This window comes from Pinus tabuliformis, chromosome 7, assembly GCF_031772625.1.
Source record: "Pinus tabuliformis cultivar Carrire ecotype Pingquan chromosome 7, CPIR1, whole genome shotgun sequence".
In the NCBI taxonomy this organism is placed as follows: Eukaryota; Viridiplantae; Streptophyta; class Pinopsida; order Pinales; family Pinaceae; genus Pinus; species Pinus tabuliformis.
In genome coordinates this window covers 2,076,444,401-2,076,452,146 of record NC_142293.1, presented here as the reverse complement: position 1 = coordinate 2,076,452,146, position 7,746 = coordinate 2,076,444,401, and positions in this window count along the sequence as shown.

Here is a 7,746-nt window from a genome sequence, read left to right as displayed (position 1 = left end):
CCTGTCATCGAAGGCCAGAAAATTTCCATTAAGGCATGCAGGTCTCAAGGTACTGAAGGTTTCTCGATCAACTTCCTAGATAATGAGTTGAAGTCGATAGGAAGCGACCCATCATAGGAAAGCATATGACATGAAACACAATGTCAAGTTTTGAAAATAGTTTGCAAGAACTGACTCAAGGATGGTTGACGCGATTGAAGGCTAGAATTTGCAAAGGAAATTGAACTATGGTTAAACTTCTCTTGAACACATAACGATATGAAATTTGATTTGGTGACATTTGACTTAATGATAATACCAAAAACCATGAAGACTTTCAATGAGGTTCAATTAATTGTAAGACAAATGAATTTCCCAACCCGAACATGAATGTGACGGAGTGTTGTGTTCAAGAGCGACATGCTCCCTTTAGAAATGAAAATGTAAAATGGATACCTTTTCCCAATTTCCCCCCACCATTACTAGCAAGTACCCCTTTATTTCTAACAAACTTGAGGAGGATAACATATGCTTGGAATGTAAGATCATCCTTTGGATGAGTCCATCGAAGTATTTTTAACGAACCATAAGAAGCAATGGTTCAGTCCCATTATGCTTAACAGGTCCTGTATTGTTTAGTTTTTACAAGTCCAGTAAATGAGTAACTCGATGTCATTTTCTTTTAAAGAGTTTGAAAAAGACACAAAAAGGAAACGCATTTAGTTCTTTTACCGTAAAATTTTAACGATCCTGGAGAAAGTAAAGCTCAACGTTTTTCAGTTTTAGAGAGTTAGAAGAAAAACATAAGTAGACTCCATCAGGTTCTTTTTCGTAAGTTTTAGTCCCTTAGGCCTGAAAAAGGATAAAATAATACAAGAGAGAAATATATTGACCATGTTCGATCAACGTATACATTTTTCATAAATAGTCCTAACTCAGTCCGTAAAAGGGGTAAACTTATACTAAGTGGACGGTTGTTCATTTACTTTTATGAGTTCAAACAAGAAAGTACTCAGAAATCTTTTCATTTTTAAAAGAGTCTAAAAAGGGCTTAAAAGAGGACTCTATGATTTTTTGCTTTTCATAATTTTTAAAGAGCATGAAAAGTGATAAAATTCTGCTAAATACTCAAACTGATTTATCATCGCTTTGTAACCTATCGTGCACATTTAAACTCAAAAATTGTTATAACTGCTCAAAAATATAAGATTTTCCTTCCTAAAATGCTTTAAATATAAAAAAAATATTTATCTTTGCCTTAAAAACCCTATGAAAGTGGGAAAAGTAAATTATTTTTCACCATTTTCATTTTTACCAGTTGAGAGTAGAGAGAGGAGTTTTGACCACTAGGCTTCCAGGATTGATTTCATGCTAACCATGGATGAAATCTCAAACCACTTCTTCCAGGTAGAAGATCTCTCCTTATATTAGGTTTTTATTCATTCAAATTTCTATTTTAAGCTTTTAGTTAATTTTTTGAGGCAAGGTTTTGTGAAAAAATCTACCTCGGCCCTACGTTGATTTCCTTCTATCGGGCCCACATAGTCGGGTAAAATTTTCCACATGGAAAATCATGGTATGCGTGGATATTTTATGGAAAAATCCACGTAGTTGCACCCTGTCTGTAAGACGAGGGCAACCTGGGTGACGAGGGTTCATTTTTTGAAATATTTGGGCCCCAAAAAACATGAGATTGATCTAAAAAATTATTCTAATCTTTTTAAAATGGTCATTTCAGGCTAATTGATTGTTCAAAATGGAGTGGAGGGAAAGAGAGAATGAAGTGAATGATTTAGTATCTTTGGCAAATCCAACTACCCTGCAGGCTCTAAGAACTTGTGGCCTCTTGAAATACTGGCTCATTCCTAGGATGAAAGCTAAGGTAGATCTGATGACATGTCTAGTAAGATCCTGGAATGTCCAGGAACAATGTTTCATGATTGATGATCATCGTGTTACCATTGTCGCCGATGACATCTATTTTTTGAATGGGCTTTCTCGTTGAGGAGTCAATATTTCGTTATTTGGACATAGGACAGGAGGAGATACTACTAATGGGTATCTACAATGCTTTTTAGGGGTGCACCACACAAGGATGCGAGAATTGATATTCAGACCTATAGAAAATATGTGATAGGTTAACCCGATAATGCAATATAAATCAAAGCAGAATATTATAACCTACTTCTACTCTCAATTTGTGGAAGCTTAAATATCAAGCTGAACAATATAACTAGAAGAAAAAGAATCAATGGCACAATACACATGAAACTACTTTAGGGAAAGCCTCAGCTAAAAACCCCACACTATTGTATTATCATACATGGTGGAAATACATAGAAATTATACAAAACCTTAGCTCTCATAGCTACCCAGATCTCAGTACAATCCTCACAGATGCTCACAGGAAATCTTGGCTTCTCTCCAACCTTCCTCTCTACCCTCCAAGCTCCTATTTCCTTGCATTGTTCCTTGTGGATGATTTTCCTATTACCAAGTGGAAAATCAATCTCCAAAACTGCGCAATCCTCAAGGATAAATCCTTGACTGCATGCATGAGTTTTATCCATGAGAAAACACATGAAACTGATAATACACTGTCCTTGAATATTTATCTCAACTGGGTCTTTCTCGGAATAGACATGCATGAGTTTCTGATGAGGGAATCTTCAGTTAACTAGAGTAGCACTAGTTGAGTGGATTAATGCATCAATTGACTATTAACTCACTATTAGTTCCTCAAATAGTTGGAACTAATTTAACTGGAATTAACTCAGTAAACTGAGTTAACTAATTACAACTCAAATATAACTCCATCTTATTTCCTTAATTTAAGGGATAACTCTTGCATGACTTCAGAATGACTTCTAACTTGAATTTCTCCAAATAATTAATTTAAAATAAATTAATTAACTATTTCCAAGTAGCTGTTAAGACTAAATTCTATTTTAATTCACAATTTAATTCAAGGACAAATTAAATTGGAATATTATTTTTCCATATTTTAACACTCCCTCACAACAAGAAAGGGATTATCTACCACCCCAATCCTATCTCTATGGAACTCGAATTTACACTTTGACAATGCCTTTGTCAAATTGCCAGCATCTTGCTCCTCTGTCGAAATATACTACAGCAACATGAACCTCTCGACTTGTGAAAAGCCACGGGCAACAAATCTTGCCTTATGTTTCTCCACACTACCATCAACAACTTTCTTTACCTTGTAAGCCAACGGGAACTCACAACAGACTTGTTCCCCGGTCTCAGAACCACGTCCCAAACACTATTACGAACTATGGATTAATACTCCTCCACCATAGCATCAACCCAAATCGGCAGCTACACTGCTTCCTCAAATGAAGATGCTTCAGTCCCAACACATTCCCCAGCAAGGGCGATGTATCCAATGTACCTTTTAGGTGACCTCCTTTGTCTGTGTGGAGAAGATGGTGCTCCCACATTCTCTCTCGCATCCTCCAACAATCTGTCAACTTCTCTTGTGCGCTTTTGTCCATCTCTCGAAGACTCTGCTTGAGTTGATGTCTCCACTCTTGGAACCTCTGCATGTGGCTGCTCCACATCAGTATGAGGCTCCTCCTCCTTAGGAACCAACAGTTCTTCCACAGCTTGTAGTTGGAGCTCCCTCTCAAGGGAAACTCGCATGGACTTCTACTCATCAAACTTGAGATCTCTGTGAACCACTGTCCTCCAACTGGTAGGCAAGTACACCTGATAGTTGTGAGGTGTATCAGTGTACCCCACAAATATCCCCAACTCTTCTATCAGCTCAAGCTTCTTCCATGCATCCTTTGTCACATGGCAATGTATCGATGAGCCAAAGATCCTGAAGTGACCCACATTTGGTCTCTTATGGGAGAAATCTTCCTCTAGTGTCTTCATCCCAAGTATGTGATGCGGGCTCTTATTCTACAAATAGACTGTTGTGTTGCATGCCTCAGCCCACAAGTGAAGTGGTAGGCCTTGGTCATGCAGCATTGCCCATGCTGCCCCTACAATAGTTATGTTCTTCCTCTCGTCCACCCCATTCTGCTATGGTTTATGAGGTGTTGTCAACTCTCATTTAATTCCTTCCACTGCACAGAATTCCTTAAACTCTTTAGAGACATATTCTCCACTGTTGTCACTTCTCAAGGCCTTGATTTTCTTCCCTAACCCTTTCGTTACCAAAGCTTTGAACTCACAAAACTTTGGAAGGTTTGGTCCTTCTTCTGCATGAAATAAATCCAGCATTTACGAGAGTAGTCATCAATGAAAATCACATAATAAATTTGCTTAGCTGTGGATGTCATTGAGAATGGTCCACACAAATCAGTATGAACTCACTCTAAGATAGCCTATGCTCAACTATCTCAATCATGAAAGGAAGACTTTGTGTACTTTCCCAAGGTACAACCTTTGCATGTGTCAACTTGCTCACGTTTACCTTTGGGAAGTCCTATAGATATCTGTTGCATTATCTTCAAAGCTTCATGATGTAAATGGCACAACCACCTATGCCACAACTTGCCAATGTATTGGCTTTGCACCAATTCTGCTTTCGTACTCAATGCTGCACAATCATCTACCTCTAGTTTATAGAGATTCTTCACCTCAATCCCTATCCTCTTGGTCTAACCCGTGTCTATGTGTCTTAGGAATGCCTTTCCTTTACTGAAGACAACATCATAGCCTTTTTCCTCCAACATCGTCGATACCAAGTTCTTCTTCATTCTGGGCGCATACATCACATCTGTCAAGGTGAGAGGAGCTCTGTGCTCCCTCTGAAAAGAAACTGTGCCCAATCCTGAAACAGTATACCTTCCATCGTCACCCATATCTACGTGCATCTTGAGGTCTTTCTCCTCCAAGGCACTAAATAAATTTTTATCACCGGTCATGCGGAATGAGGCTCCACTGTCAAGATACCAGACACAACCCATCATTGATGACACCATGGCATGCAATGAGGGTAAAGTCCATTTCAAACTGAGAGGCTAATGCCTCACCTTCTGATCCTTTCGAGGATCCCTTCTTGGACTTCTTAGATGGGTAATTAGTTGCATAATGTCCCATCTTGTGACAATTAAATCATCTTACTTTAGACATGTCACCCTTCTTCTCTCCATTAGAAGAATTCGATTTGAAATGGGAAGCCTTCCCCTTCCCTTTCCTTGCCTTACTTGCTAAGGCCAGATTTTCTTCATCATCATTCTTGGATGAAGAACCATCTCGTATGCTCCTCTTGATTTCCTCTTGCATAAGATCCAACCACAATTACTCCCAATCCGACAGTTTCTCCCTTCCATTCACAGAGTCTTGGTAGCTATTCCGACATTTTGGAACGCCAAGGAGAGCGAGGCTCACCATATCATCATCGGCAGTAGTTATTCCCACACTGCCAAGCTCATCTCTACAGGTGGTGAACTTGCTCAGATATGTGGAAATAGTATCGCCCTTCTCCATCTTGATTCTTCTAAGCTTATCCTTGAGCACCAATTTCCTCTGGTCAGCACTATTCTGGTAGAGGTCCTTCAATGTCTTCCACATTGAAAATGGAGTATCCTTCCCATGGAGACTCGAGACAATATGGTCTCAAACTCCCTCAAGGATGATCCGTCTCGCCTTCGCCACACACTTCTTCCACTCAGCCAACTCTTGTGCATTAGTTGAAGTTGTCTTTGGGATTTCTTGATCAATGAATTCCTTCAAGCCGTTATCTTCTAATACAACCTCCATTCTATCTTTCCATGCTATGTAATTCGAGCTACCTTGCAAGGCATACTCGAGTCTCAAGCCATAGAACGCCATTGGCCAACCTTGAAGTATGATATGAATTCGATTTGCACTTGCATCTCCAAACTTCAAACTTCGAATTCTCTTCTTAGTATACTATTCACAACTCCGATACCATGTAGAAAATCTGTGAAAGGTTAACCCGATAATGCAATATAAATCAAAGCAGAATACTATAACCTACTTCTACTATAAATTTGCGGGAGCTTAAATATCAAGTTGAACAATATAACAAAACGAAGAAGAATAAATGGCACAATACAAATGAAAATACTTTGGGGAAAGCCTCAGCTAAAAACCCCACACTATTGTATTATCATACATGGTGGAAATACATAGAAATTATACAAGCCTTAGCTCTCATAGCTAGACAGCTCTCAGTACAATCCTCATAGATGCTCACAGGAAATCTTGGCTTCTCTCCAGCCTTCCTCTCTACCATCCAAGCTCCTATTTCTTTGCGTTGTTCCTTGAGGATGATTTTCCTATTAGAAAGTGGAAAACCAATCTCCAAAACTGCACAATCCTCAAGGATAAATCCTTGGTTGCATGCATGAGTTTTCTCCATGAGAAAACACATGCAACTTATAATACACTGTCCTTGAACATTTATCTCAACTAGGTCTTTCTCACAATAGACATGCATGAGTCTCTGATGAGGGAACCTTCAGTTAACTGGAGTAGCACTAGTTGAGTGCATTAATGCATCAACTGACTATTAACTCACTATTAGTTCCTCAAATAGTTTGGAACTAATTTAACTGGACTTAACTCAGTAAACTGAGTTAAATAATTACAACTCAAATATAACTCAATCTTATCTCCTTAATTTAAGGGATAACTCTTGCATGACTTCAGAAAGACTTCTAACTTGAATTTCTCCAACTAATTAATTTAAAATTAATTAATTAATTATTTCCAAGTAGATGTTAAGACTAAATTCGATTTTAATTCACAATTTAATTCAAGGACAAATTAAATTGGAATATTCTTGTTGCCATATTTCAACAATACCATCAAGCTCTTGCCCCTGAGGACCATAACTTTCACTGTTAGAAAGTTTTGTGGTAGCACTACTCTTCATTTAGCCACATAGGCAGAGATGCAGACTGTCATGGAATGTTGGGAATCCACAAGTGTTCAATTGATGTGAGGCAGTGGTTGTAAACATGAAGGGATAACTGACTAGATGAAAGAATGGGAAAATGAATAATTTTGGTTATGGCACCATTCTTATTTCTTTCGCCTTAGAGAGGATTCCTCTTCTCCGACCATAACAGATTCTAGTAGATGAGGGGGGGACCTACGGATATGTGCATGATGAAGTGGGTTGCACTGATCGCTCATCATGGAGGCGATGGACCAATAGTGATGTATTCTCCTGATGTTTTTGACTGGTTGGGCCTGTAGATCATTTCGTTCGAGGACTCCCCATATGCTGGGACAGATTACATAGGTGAACCTGATATCCCACTTCCAGCTGGAACTTAGTTGGGTGATCTAGGTGAGAGTTTCTCATTTTGACATGTTTTCAATTTTTAAATTTGTATATTTGTTTTTGTCTTTAAAGGCTAATTATCTGAAATGCATGTGAAAATGTGGGCCCAATCCGACCAGCAGGGATGAGATGATTTGACAGACGAGGCGAGCAACCTATAGCGGTTGTAGCAACTAACCTGGAGGCAATATATATTTTGACAGAGCTGGAACACAACCTAGAGAGGTTAACTTTGGATATCCCAGAGGCAGGGATGGATGACATTCCTCTCCAATATTAGAGACATGTAGTTGGGGTTCTAGGGCCACTTAGACGATTAATGAGTTGAGTTGCTTGTGTTGTTGTTTTCTATCATGAACATCATCATGCTTAGATGTTCTAGTTTCTAGGGACACATTTTTTATTTTTGGTGCTAGAATATTCATAAAACAAAAGGCAGCGAGGCCTTATGTCCGTGGGTAACATTTTTTTAG